This window comes from Ammospiza nelsoni, chromosome 1 (assembly GCF_027579445.1).
Source record: "Ammospiza nelsoni isolate bAmmNel1 chromosome 1, bAmmNel1.pri, whole genome shotgun sequence".
NCBI lineage: Eukaryota > Metazoa > Chordata > Aves > Passeriformes > Passerellidae > Ammospiza > Ammospiza nelsoni.
Window position 1 is genome coordinate 112,559,768 of NC_080633.1, and position 12,286 is coordinate 112,572,053.

At 40.9% G+C, this 12,286-nt stretch overlaps 1 long non-coding RNA gene across 1 annotated transcript in view; it reads left to right on the forward strand.

Annotated features, from left to right (window-relative positions):
• Nucleotides 1-278: 278 nt before the first annotated feature.
• LOC132078042 (uncharacterized) overlaps nt 279-12,286 on the forward strand; it is a 60,992-nt gene continuing 48,984 nt past the window's right edge. The window contains exon 1 of the long non-coding RNA XR_009419224.1: nt 279-387. This is a non-coding gene — a long non-coding RNA (uncharacterized LOC132078042). The remainder of the gene's footprint in view (nt 388-12,286) is intronic.

The window sequence follows — 12,286 nt, forward strand, 5'->3', positions numbered from 1 at the left end:
TGTTCAGAGCAAAAATGTTTGCTCTGGCCACTCATGGCTTTTTGCTTCTCTATATGTGTATATGTATGTGTCCTGGTTTAGGCTGGGATAGAGTTAATTTTCCTCTTAATAGATGGTACAATGCTGTGTTTTGGATTTAGTATGAGAATAATGTTGATAACACACTGATGTTTTGGTTGTTGCTAAGTAGTGCTTACTCTAAATCAAGGACTTTTCAGGTCTCATGACCTGCCAGTGAGCAGGTGCACAAGAAGCCAGAAGGAAGCACAGCCAGAACATCTGACCTGAACTGGCCAAAGGGATATTCCATACCACAGAACATAATAACCAGTGTATTGACTGGGAGCCACTCATTGAGGGACAAGATGGGCACCAGTGAGTGCGGGGGTGAGTGATTTTATTGTGCATCACTTCTTTCTCTTGTGTTTTACTCCTCCCTCTCTCTACTTGCATTATTATTATTATAATATTCTAATTATTAAGCTGTTCTTAACTCGTGAGTTTTACCTTTTTTATCTTTATTTTCCTCACCATCCCATGGAGGGTGGGAGGAGTGAGCAAGTGGCTGTATGGGGCTTAGCTGCTGATTGGAGTTAGCCCATATCAGTGTGAATACACCAGGCAGTCTGTGGACTGTGTGACTAGGTGTGTGCTTGTTTATGTGCCAGCATAAGCCCCTGCATGTGGGTATAGCAGAAACCATAAATCCAGACATACAGCAGCATTTATTCTTCCTTTAAAAGAGGCAATTGAGTCATCTTTGGTCTATATGCAGCTTGGTAGAAGACAGGAGAAATATAGGTTGTCACATGACAGCAAGACCTGATTCTCATGCCTACATTTAAACAAATTGCTCTTGCAACAAAGCCAACAGGTAGAAAGTTTGTTCAGAATGAAAAAGAGGGATCTTCAGAGGCAGCCTCAGGAGTGTATGTGAAGCAGAGGAGGCAGCAATGTGGTGAGGGGGCCAAAGAGGCCCCTTCATGTGCTCTTTCTCCACAGAGGAGCACACCAGGCAGCACATCACAGCCAGGCAGTGTTTGTGGAAAGAGCAGGGTGGCTGCTGTTCGCCCCTTTGCTGTCTCTGGCTTGCCTCAGTGGTCGAGGTGAAAGCAGGAGGGGATGTGGCACAGCTGCCTCACCAAGTATCACCACTTTCAAATTCCACTTCTTATCTCAGCCCTTCTTCCTTGTTGCTAATTACCACCTACTCCAAGATGTCAAGAACATACTCCCAGGAATAAACTGCTAGATAAACAAACCCCAGACAAACATCAAAGCTTAAAACAAACTGATAAGTCCCTTTGATTGATTTTAAGGGTCGGTGGGGAGAGGTGTGTTTGGATTGGAAGGTGCAAATGTTGAGCGGAGCAGCACCTGCTGCCTTGTGATCTCACCAAACCATTTGGCTTGAAAAGGCCAGGAGATAGGGAATCAGAAATCCATTTGGAGTTACAAAAGCAGCAGGGGAGGCTTAGATGAACAAAGGGGCTCTCCAGGCAGGCCCGTGTGCTGCTTTTTGTCAGCTTGGTATCACATTCCCTGCCCCAGCGTGACAGACAAATGCCAGGCCAGATGATGTGATACAATCAGCCTTGCTGGATGAGGTCTGTACCTGTATTATATGGTGGCAGCAGATGCTGATTCAATACTGGGGCAAGTACAGAGTAAACCAAGGTTTAAACGTCTCAGCAAAAATTATTTCCAGGTACCTGTGTCAGAAGGTGGGAAGGGAGTTCAGAGACAAGGACAGGCTTGGGATGTGCCTGTGTATGGACAGAGCATTAGTGAAAAATGCTCAGTTGGAGAATAATACATGTATGTGACTGCAGAGCTCCCCCACCCTTTCCTGGGGTCTCACAGGCTCTCAGGCCTGCTCTGCACAGACTGTGCTTACCTCAGCTGATGGAGGAATAGGAATCCAGCTCATGCCTACTAAACCAGAGATTAGTAGAGAAAGCTTACAAAGGCCTAAATATGCCTAAGATCAAAGTGATACAATTTGCTGTGATAAAGCAGGATATCTTCCCCTCCCTTAAGTTCCAGTGCTGCAAAAATACTTCCATGCTCTTGACTACACACATACAATAATGCCACAGTCACTGATGGGCTCTCCATATGCTCAGTTAAGCAAGCACAATTCAAGGACCCAGACTCCTATCAGCTAATATTATATACTTGTGTTTGTGCCTGAGGGCATCTAGGGGTGCTTCAAATGCTGCAGTGATGTGCTGAGGTGGATCTACACCATCCATGCTTTAACATTCCCTCTAAAGGTGACTGTCTGCATAGGAGAGCAATCGCAGTGGGAAGAAAGAGAGCATGACTGGGAATTCTGCTTTGATTGTACCATGCACAGTTAAAGGTGAAAAAGGTGCAGCCTACACAGTTATTTTACTTACTTGTTTCCCTCAGTAAATGAGCTTTCTGATCTCTTACTAGAAAATGTTAGTTTTGTCCTAGGATTTTTGGTAGGTTGTTTGTTTTTCCTCTGGCAATGAGGTGGGGGGAGGGGGGGAAAAGGGAGGGCAAAAGACTGTCTCTTTTTGGTTATGAATTTGCTGTAACTGATGAAAATTCTAATGTAAAGCTCATGTTAACCAAGCTTAGAAGCTCTACAAAATCTTTCCATTTTCTCTACTTCTTCAAGTGAACGCAAAGGAAATGAGACTAAAGAAATGATGGGTGGGTGAAAAAAAGACAGTTCGTGTTACTGAAAAATGGAAGTGGGTGGATGTTTCAGAAATGCTTGATCAACATTTGCAAAAAGCCAGGACCAATGTCTAGGAAAGTAGTTTACCCTCAGGAATAATAAGAGAAAAGTAATTTTAGGTAAACTACTGAAATTCTCAACTTGAATTTTCATCATACAAATCCAGTTCTTGGATCATTACTTATCCAGTTATAGACTGGGAGACTGTGCTTGGTGAAAAACAAGCAATGGAGGTTGAATTTCTGCAAAATGAGTTTTCAAAACCATATTTATTTCAGGACAGAATGAATGACTCAGTCCCACTACTGGCATTGCCTACAGTGTTTAAATGGTGTTTCAAGATGCACCTTTCTACACAAGAAAATTATAGTAAAAATTCCTAGGCATGCTCCATTTCCCAGTGATTTTGACTGAAACTACTTGGAGCGTGTGCAATGACTCTAATATGACTGAAGAAATATTGATGTACATTGAAGAGATCAAGGGGGGACATGTTTTTCTGACCCTCTACTTACAAAAAAAAAAAAAAAAAAAAGAAAGCAACATCACCTCGCTGTGCATTAGACTTTCTGTCTACTGAAATGGCACAAAAAGAACATCTCTGAGGGCTTTCCAGTGCCAATAGGGATGATTTATAGCTTCAGCACTATTTATTTTAATCTCTGAGGGAGGGGAGGAGGAAGGGAATGGATTCGATGATACATAGAGAAACATTATTTCCCAAAGGCAGATTTTATTTCTTTAACAATTTATAAAGCTCCAAAAGTGAAATATCACTATTTTGGGACTGGTGTTATATATCAATGAGTTTAGCAGCTGCCAGGCTTATGCATGTATTTTGTACTGTACATACAGTGCAAAGGCCATTGATTCAACAGTGGTAACAGGGTCTTTATTGCCATTATTGCAGTAGATCACAAAAATTTTGATCTTAAGAGACAGACTGTGCACTGACAAATGTCAAAGGCAAAATTGTTTAATAAGCAAACCCTGTTCTACCTCTGCTAATCACCCTACTAACTACCTTAGCTGCTGCATCTCACTTATTCAGCTCTTGGCCAGTAGCAGATCTGACCACAGCTCTGTTCAATCTGCTGTCATTAACTGTGTAGGCATATAAATGTGATCAAATATTAAATATATTGATAAAACTTTTTTTGAAGTCCAGTGGGGGGAAGTGGACGTGTACTTTGGGGGAGGTAGAAAAAACAAATCTTGTGACTCTTACTGTAGTCATACTAGCTTGGTAGACCCTATAGAATACGACAGGGAGTACCTGGATTTGCAGGAAAAATACAGTAAGTCTGCTTTAAGGTGGAAAATCTAGTGATCAGTAGAGACAAGTATTTTAGTAGAAGATGGGTTCTTGAAGTCATAATCCAATTATTGAGTGGTCTCAAAATGGTACAGATAATTGTATACAATTCACAGGTCACTCCATGACCATTTTCTGTTTGAATGCTGCTAATTATGAAACCAAAAAGCCTTTTCCTCTTGAGTCTTGAGGGAACTTGAGGTAATAAAACAGATAAGATAGTTCTCTTTCGGAAGGTAAAGATATATATTTCATTGTGGGGTTCTACACATAAAGCAGGAAAGAAATTTTCAGAGGGTCTCTGCAGGCCTCCCTTTTAAAAAGGGCTCTATAGCCATTGCCTGTTACCTGGGTTTTCATCTCAAAACACAGTTGAGGTGAGAAAGGATATAGCTCTACTGAGATGCAGACACTGTTCCCCTGTGTGTTTTTTCTCCCTTTTAACTTTGTTTTGTTTGTGTTGAAGAAAAATCTAGTTTTCAGCTCTGTGGCCACAGAGCCTTTACTGTCAGCAGAATCAGTGTATTTTCCCTAGGCAAAGGCAAAAGAGACAATGGCAGGGCAGTATATACAGTGTGCATTGTTACAGCCTCAGCAGGGACTTTTGGTATGGGAATGATTATGGGAATACAGAGTGAACCAGGGCCATATCCTTCCCTGAGAATGTTGGGACCCCAGAAAGCTCTTGCAGACACTGATGCCCTTTACATTGCTTTTATTGGGTGCTTGCTCTCAGGATTTAGCTTATTATTATAAGATGTTTGAGTATTTAGTTGCTTAGAAATAACTTAGGCCAGACTTTGCTGAAGACGCCACTTCACTTGAGATGCATCAAGATTCAAAAGTAGAGAATCAAAAGTTTGCTTGGTAGTAATATCACTGTTGATCCAAGGCTTTGGAAATTGCTGGTTATGGCACTGAAATGGGGAGCAGCTTTACTCATTTCTGATGGAGCTTGCAAAGCAGAAGTCTGCTGATTTTTCAGCTCCTAAGAATGTCTGCATAGTTTGTTAATCCCTGGAAGTGGGAAGCCAGCTTTTAGCAACAGCATGAGGGACTGGACCTTTGTGTTTGCTAGCTCTGAAACTGGGATTTAGCCAGATTATTCTTCATTTCTCACAAAAGGGGAGTCATAGTGCTTGCTGAAGCCAAATGACAGTTGTGGGAGCTGAGACTTCCATTTACTACATACAACAGCAAAGCTAAGAGGAAGCCATGGCTGCCAGATGTTTGTTTTACATAATCCAGAGGATGCAGATGTCTTTCTTCAGCAATGGACGTTTTGTGATATTGTTTAAAGGCTGGTACCTAAGGAACTGTTTCTAGATTGTGACTTGAACTATGTCTGAGTGGAGTGGAGCAAGGATCCCTTTCCTCTTTGCAGGTTATCTGAGGCAGCTTGGAACCTGGGCGAAAGAATAGCTAGGGCTTTTTTGGCTTACTCTTACCAGAGTAAGTGGATGGCTTACCAGAGGAAAGTGGGTGAGAGAATAGGTAAAGTGGTGGCTTCCCTCCTGCAGCAGCCTGTGCTGAACCTGCAGAAAGGGAATGGAATGGAATAGAATAGAGTAGAATAGAATAGAATAGAATAGAATAGAATAGAATAGAATAGAATAGAATAGAATAGAATAGAATAGAATAGAATAGAATAGAATATTGCGGTTGGAATTGACCTACAATGGTCATCTGGTCCAGCTGCCTGAGCACTTCAGGGCTGACCAGAAGTTGAAGCATGTAATTAAGAGCATTGTCCAAATGCCTCTTAAACACTGATAGATTCAGGGCATCAACCTCCCTAGAAAGCCTGTTCCAGTGTTTGATCACTATTGCTGTAAATAATTTCTCCCTAATATCCAGGCTAAAGACTACAGGCTGTAAGGAAGAAGAGCTTGAGAGGAGCATCAGGGAATCAGCCTTTGCCCAGCTGTTGGCTTGCAAGTGCAGCATCTTTGAAACCAGCTCTGTTAAAAAAGGACCACTTAAAGAACATGGTCTTTTTTGTATTATTGCCTACTGGGGTGCCCTAAGGTTGCTAAAAATGTAGACACTAGGTCTTGAAATCAAGCAAAGGTTTTTTGACTTGCAGTAAAAATACAAGAGGGAGGGATGTTTGGACTGATGAGTTTCCAAATAAACTATCATTTGCATCACAGAAGAGTTTGTATTCTCCGTAAAAAGTCAAGGAGAGGAGCTGGAAATGAAACAGTGGAATAAAACAAGTCACAGATGCCATAAAGAATATACAGAATTCAAATCATTAAGGTGGTGGCTGTAAAACACTGGGTCCACAAACAACAAAGAGAGAAACCTAGATGCAACCTGAACAGAAATGAAGGAATATGAGTGCCTAAAAAGACAAACGTTTATTCTGCTGGCAACAAGGCTACATGGATGAACACATTTCTCTGAGTGCTGTAGGTTACATCTGTACCAGTCACACACACACATGCAAGGTCAAGCCTTCAACAGTGGCTGATGATTGTTCTAGCAGTTCAGTTGTTTGCACAATATCAACAAACATTTTCTATATTATCTCTGCATGTGAGTTAGGTGATGGCACAAAGCAGGGATCTCTCTGAATTAGTAGTCCATACACAGCCACCTTGCTTTTTTGGGAAAATTAATCTCTCTGAGTTACCTTGCAGTAACTCAGACCACAGCCTGGGATCCCCTGATATTTTGCATGGTCTAGCTTATAATTTCATTGGTGCTTGCTGTAAAACTCTTTAGGTTCTCCCCTATTTCCTTTGATGGATAGAAATCTTTCTAAGTTCAGCTATATTATATATCCAGGCCCAATAAAATCCCAGTGTTCACAGTAAATTAGACTGCAAAAATGTGGCCAGGTGCAAGTGGCTTACAATGAAAATTGCCTGAGTGCATAGGTAGGCATAGGTCATCAAAAAATTAATGAAACAAGACATTGGAGAGATTAGTAGCCCTGAGCTAGAGCAGGGACCCTGTTCTAGGAGAAAGTATGTCACTATATATGCGTGAATGCTCATGACTTGATCTTAGGCAGTAATCATAATTAGAAAAATTAAGGTTTCAATTGGCTTCAATCACACAAGAATGTGTGGGGCTTCCCATGTAGAAAGACAGGGAATTACAAATCTTTGTAGACTTTGTTGCGCTGTGCTACAGTTTAACACCAAAATATTCTCAATGTGAAAAAGGAAGAACAATCACTCTGGCTTTCACCCAGCATGCAAAGCCAAAGAAAGCATATATTGGAGGAGGTGGAGGCTGCTTCATGGTGAAGATAGAAGCACATTGGATATGTAGACAGTGAGGATACAGAGCATTTCTTTAGTTTCAGGGAACACTGGGCAGAGAAAACCGTCAGTTCTGCAGTGAAGAGGTAACAATACACCTGTTGAAACAAGCACAGAACCAGTCAGAAAACTCATGCTTCTGATCCTAGACATCTGTTGACTTTTGAGAGACTCCAGCTGCACTCTGAAAAATGTAGAGTGTTTAGGAACTAAAGGGTGGGAAGAAGTTCAGTGATTTATAGGGATGCCTAACTTATCTTTCTAGATTCTGCACATGCTTATCAGAAGCCTGTGAACTCTTGAGACAGTTAGCACATAGTGGGCGTATGGTGAGATACCAACAAACAGGCATTTGAAGGAGTAAAGAAAAATGTAAGCGATATATCAGGCTTGAAGCACTATCAAGCAAAGCAGCCCTGGAACTATGGTGACTATGTCTACATAGACACACCTCTAAGCAAATGTGATTGTTCCTTTGGACCATGCACCACAAAATTATGTCCAAAGTAAAAACCATCCAAGGGATACCCCAGTGTCAACAGTTTTCTTCCCTCTCCCTTAAATGTCTTCAGTAAATTACTACAAGGTTTTTTTTTTTTTTTTTTGAAACTTAGGGGACATCAAATATGTATCATGTCTACAAAAGTAAGAAGTCTTCAGGAGAAAAAAGAAAGAGTCAACAAGATTGTTTCTGATAATGTAAAGCTGTTTGGTTTTTCTTCTGAGCCAACCCAGACTGGGGATGTGGCGGACTGGGCAGGTGTAAGTGAAAAGCAGATGTGTCTGTCTGACTGGCTCACACACGAACAAAGCATGGTGATTATGCCCTTGTTCAAGTTTGTATATTGATTAATTTTTGAGTACACCTGGCACTAGATGGAGGGGTGGCTTGGACTCTGGTATTGAAGGCTGGCCAGCGCTCCTGGAGGACTAGACTGTCAAATGCTTATCTCTGGCACTGGAGGAAAAAAGATATTTGTGCACGTGGCCACAAGATGAATTTAGGCACCTCAGAACTGGAGAGCAAGGTAAGATGTTGCATGGATACACCTGGCAGAGTTTTAGAAGATGGGCTGTAAGAAGTAAAGGAAGAAGACTACAGCAATTGTCACCATCAGAGCCCTGATACATGGGGAAGGAGGTACCTTAGTATGGAAAGGATGAAATTACTGAGATTTTGGAATACAGAAATCCAATTAATTTACCTTTAGGTGGAACATAAACATATGATTTCACCAGATCCATTAGAAAGCAATGTGTGAATAAGCTGATACTGAATACATCAAAACTCCTATCCAGTGTAGAGGTTGAAACCACTTTGATCATGAAGGAAAGAGTGAGGTTCATGAGCATTTTGAGGGCTGACAGACACATATGCAGTATATCCTATTGTGAATATAAAGCATCTGGGACCCTGGAACAGAAGACAAAATCCCCAAGTATGCTTACAGGACCTTTCCATCCCTCATGAGACACTTCAGGCAGCTGAAACAAATGTGCTAGGAACAGCAAAATGACTCATGCTCCAGCATTAATCGCTTCATAATAAAAGACCACAGGATGTTACTTTTTGTTTGGTGAGTAGTGACTATGGTGTGCAACACATGATCCTGAGTGCAGAGGGCCAAGCAATCATACTGTTGGATTTAGGGTAGGCATGAAAGCTTCTAGAGATGAGCCAGGAAACATACTCAGTGGCCAGAATGAAAGGCATACATAGAACAGTGTGCATAGTGCAAAGTGCTGGCTGCAGCAGGAGACTATCTCTGATGACAGCCCAGGGAAACATTGTGAAGTGATCTGTTCATACTGCAGAGCAGAAATTACATTGTTAAAATAAATTATAATCCAATTTCTAAAAGCTGGATTCTCTTTTTAGATGAAATCTTTGTCTTACAGGGCTATTTTTTCCACTAGTTATAATGTGGTACTTTAAACAGCCAGGAGCCAATGACTGCTGGAAGAGCATGAGACGGATGACTACCAACTTTCGGCACAGGGAAAGCCGGGCAGAGCTGTTGACTCACAGGTGTGTCACTAAATCACTCTGCCAGCTTGAATTGTTCCTCGGGTGATGCAGTCTGAGCACCACACCTGTCTAAGGGCTGTGCCTGCACAGATGAAGAAATATGAATCCAATTAGTTCATAAAGGAAAAAAGATTGAGAGGGGAGAGAAATGAATTTTTTCTCAGTATGTATGCACATGAAAGCAGGAAGCCCGAGGAAATCAGAAGAGCTGATTAGGTAAAGGACTGTTCAAAAGTAACTATTCAAAATTTGAACATGAATACATTCAGACCAGGAAATTAGAATGAATTTCTCACAAGGAATAGGAGGAGTACGAAAGAGTTGTATATAGTTCAGTAAGAAGCTCAATCAACTCAGGATGGGACAACATTTTCTAAGCTTGCAGGAGATGGATTCAGAGCTCCAAGATTTCCCTTTTCATCTGACATTCCTATGACTTACAAAAGGGAATACCAAGATTTGCATTCAAATATGCTAACTTTAACTGTTTACAGCTTTAGGTATTCCAAGGCTGGTCTGTAATTGGGATATTTATGTACAAATGACCACCTGGGCATCAATCTTCTGGTTTGTGCAATTGTGTGGCTTGCATGTACAAAAGAGGTTGTGCACCCAAATAGACTTGCTGTGTGTATGGAGCCTGTGCAAATTGTGAGCTATTTAAAAATATCTTGAAGTGAAGAGATGTAAAAGCTTTGTCTGCTATAGCTGTTTGTTTCACTGCTGATTCCACCATTCTCTAAACCTCAGCATATGAGATATGGACACTAATGAACCTTTCTGTAACATATTGGCAACACAGAAATAGAAATGATAGTGTTTGGGTTGTTTTCCTAATTTTTTTAAAAGACTGTTAGTGGGAAAGTTCCCTCCTAAGACTGGTTGGATGATTTTCTAAAGGAAAACATTTTCTAAGATATCCTTATTTTTTACTAAAACAGCAGGAGAAAATCTTGATGCTATCCTTTGGGGAAATACAGACTTAACAGGATACTTCAGCTAACCTCAAAGTCATTGGGAGGGAAGATCTCTGAAATCTCACGAGCTGGAGCTCCAGTTTAGCAAAAGACTTTAGCACATCCTTAACATTAAACATGTGGGCTGTGCCTTTGAAGTCAGTAAGTGCACTCACATGCTTTCGTCTGCTGCTGGATTGGGCTTTGACCACCTGTTTTTTATCTCAGCAGGACAGAGCACCCAGTCATTCCCTGTATCCCCTTCCTCATGCTAGTGGCTCCTGAGCAGTCAATAGCCCCACTGTGCATGCAAAGCTGCCTCACTTCAGGCAACGTTAAGCCCACCAGTAGCACTGGAAGTTTTGTACTGTTTGGCATTCTGCTTGGGCTTCTTTTTAAAATTTTTGACTGATAATTCTGTTTGAGCTGCATTGCTCCAGGGATTCCTGCACTCTTCCCCTCCAAAAGCCAGACAGACTAGTTAATAAACATTCATAATTGCAGGCAGTCCAAGACAGAAATTAGCTTATCCCTTGTAAATTCATTTATTCACTTACTTGAGTCAAGCTTCCATTATTTTGTTTTTCTTATACCTGCTGGAGGGAACAGAAATCAACCCCCTGAGCTCCTTCAGGCAGCATATTCACTACTTTTTCTTTTAAAGTGCCAAAATACTCAATTTGTACTTTCTTCCTCAGTCTGCAAGGAAAATAAAGTAATGGAAATTTAACTCCAGTGAAAAATCAAGTGCATATAAAGTGCAATCTAATGAAGAAGATTTATTTTGAGTGTCCAGAGATATGGCCACTAATTTCCTTTTCTGGGGCCCAGACTCTGAAAGTACCTTTCTTTTGGGGAATGGCTGTGTGCCACAGGCTGGTATCACTGGCTGGTTGTGCCCCTTTGCTGCTTACGGACTGCCAGCTCCAACATTTTCCTGTATTGACAAACAGTCCTTGACCTACTTTTGGAGACTAAGGTCTGATTCTCTTCTCAGACTGATTTTGAGACCAATATTGTTTTACTGCATTTGTTGGAGTAACTACCACATGTAAAGTAGAGAGGGGAGAAGACAAGACTTCTGGAGGCAATAACTGGGATTTCACTAACAGTGGTTTTGGGTCTGTAGGCAGTTCCTTGTTCTCTGCTGTGCCACTGCTATCAAGTTGCACATGGTTTTCTGCTGACTGCTCTGGATATTCACATTGCCTTCTAATGCCATTGACAGATGCAATGATACATCCTGACATTGGCAGACTGAGGTCTAATTTTACTACCTAGAAAACATCAGTGAAAAGGAGTGAATTTTCACAGAACAGATTCAGGATATTGCCATTTCTTCTATGTTTATGAGAGGAAATAACCATTCTGCCCCGCATCAAATTTGCAGATGCTCCCTGGAACATTGTTCTTGATGAATTTGTAATGACAATGTCTCATTTTTCAAACCTACATTTTTTTGGAATAAGTAATGTCATACTGGGCTATGGAAAGTAATCTGCCTGGGTGGGAAAAACAAAAATTATACTAAGAGAAAAAAGAGAATAAGGATGTTTACAGAGAATCCAGTATGTAAAAGGAGTGGGGCCTGTGAGTTTTTTAATTTCAAAGTTCTATTAAATGAGACTTTATTTCTTGTGGCTCAAATGACAATCAGACATCATCTTCTCATAAACAAATTGTAATATAAAGATTAAACCTTAACCTACTTTTAGAATTACTGGGTTAAGAAAAACAACCATAGTGGAAAAACAGCAGTGAAAAAATTCAGACTTTTGGAGCTTGTCTGACGCTTCTTTCATTTTAGAGCATTTAAAAATTCTTGTTAGGCAAAGGCACCTCAGAAGAAGCTCAGAAGTCAATAGGCTGAGGATTTTATGAATTAACTCTGAGCCACACTTTTTAGTTTTAAAAATTAAATGCCTAGTTTTTAAACCCTAAATGCCAGCACATTGTGTTGATTTAAACAACATACTCACCTACAATCCCCTGTGCCAA